Raw genomic sequence first — 1344 nt, 5'->3', positions numbered from 1 at the left:
AACTAAACAGCCACCATAGGGAAAGAGAGTTCCGGCCCTAGCTTCCAGGACTTTTATGATATTTTCACCTTGAACCTCTACTGGAATTTCCTCTGAAGCAGAAGGAAGGGACGACCATTTTCCATATAATGCTTAAATATGAGTGAGAAGAGATATTCTTCTCTTCCATATATTTAGGCTTAAAAGACAAAATACCAACAAAAGAATTAAATTTTGTGGGGAAAGAAAGAGTAGAAAAACAAAAGAAAGAAGAACTTCCCAACAAAGTGGATTATTGAGATGACTGAAAGAAACTGTGGTGTGTGCTTTAGCAGCATATGTACTAAAATCGGAAAAAGGGGATTTCCTGGTGGTCCAGTGGTTAAGACTCTGTGCTTCTATAGCGGGGGGCCTGGGTTCAATCCCTGGTGGGAGAGCTAAGAGCCTGCATGCCCAACAGTGCAGCAATAAACAAATAAATAAATATTTAAAATTAAAAATAAAAGTATTTGGAATAATACCGGAGAAGATTAGCATGGCTCCTGTGCAAGAATGACAAGCACATTCATAAAGGAAATTGTGTCGTTTTATCTGAGAAACTAGAAGAATTAGGTCAATTATCAACTCTCTGCATGATTTTGGAGGTGATGAAACAGATGTGGAGACCTCCAAAGTTCTGAAGGCCTAAGACTCAGTGATTTCAGAACAGGAATTAGCTGGAGGGAGCCAGAGGGACATGAACTCATTTTTCATGTCTCTCTTACCATGGCTGCATGCCTTTCTGGTTTCTCAAAAAAAACTTTTTTTTTTTTTTTTTTGCTTTTCTGATTCAGAGATAGAAAACCTTGAGGAAAATGAAGATGAAGTTTATTCACCTAGATGTACACATGGAATGGAATTTTGTGATCAATTCTGATATGATTTTCATATCTAGATGATTAATCAAGGTGAATTTTCATATAGATGTTGGGTAAAGTCTTTATTCCTGATTTGTGGATTATCCACTTGGTGGGTTTTTGCAGACTCCATGCTTGCACTGCCTTGGGTTTGGCAGAAACAATGTGTCAGAAAGAAGATAAGGGGGACTTCCCTGGTGGCCCAGGGATTGAGAGTCAGCCTTGCAGTGCTGGGAACATGGGTTTGATAACCCCTGGTCAGGTTACTAGGGCTTCCCTTGTGGCTCAGCTTGTAAATAATCTGCTTGGAATGCGGGAGACCTGGGTTCAATTCCTGGGTTGGGAAGATCCCCTGGAGAAGGGAACGGCTACCCACTCCAGTATTCTGGCCTGGAGAATTCCATGGGCTGTATAGTCCGTGGGGTCGCAAAGAGTCAGACATGACTGAGCAACTTTCACGGGAACTAAT

The 1344-nt window shown here is 41.1% G+C and overlaps 1 non-coding gene across 1 annotated transcript; it reads left to right on the top strand.

The window, feature by feature from the left end:
• Positions 1-465: 465 nt before the first annotated feature.
• On the top strand, positions 466-567 carry LOC114114198 (U6 spliceosomal RNA). The gene has a single exon (XR_003589033.1). It is a non-coding gene; the product is annotated as a U6 spliceosomal RNA (small nuclear RNA).
• Positions 568-1344: the final 777 nt, after the last annotated feature.

Source organism: Ovis aries, chromosome 3 (genome assembly GCF_016772045.2).
Source record: "Ovis aries strain OAR_USU_Benz2616 breed Rambouillet chromosome 3, ARS-UI_Ramb_v3.0, whole genome shotgun sequence".
In the NCBI taxonomy this organism is placed as follows: domain Eukaryota; kingdom Metazoa; phylum Chordata; class Mammalia; order Artiodactyla; family Bovidae; genus Ovis; species Ovis aries.
The sequence above is the reverse complement of the archived record's forward strand: the minus strand, read 5'-3'. Positions and strand labels throughout refer to the sequence as shown.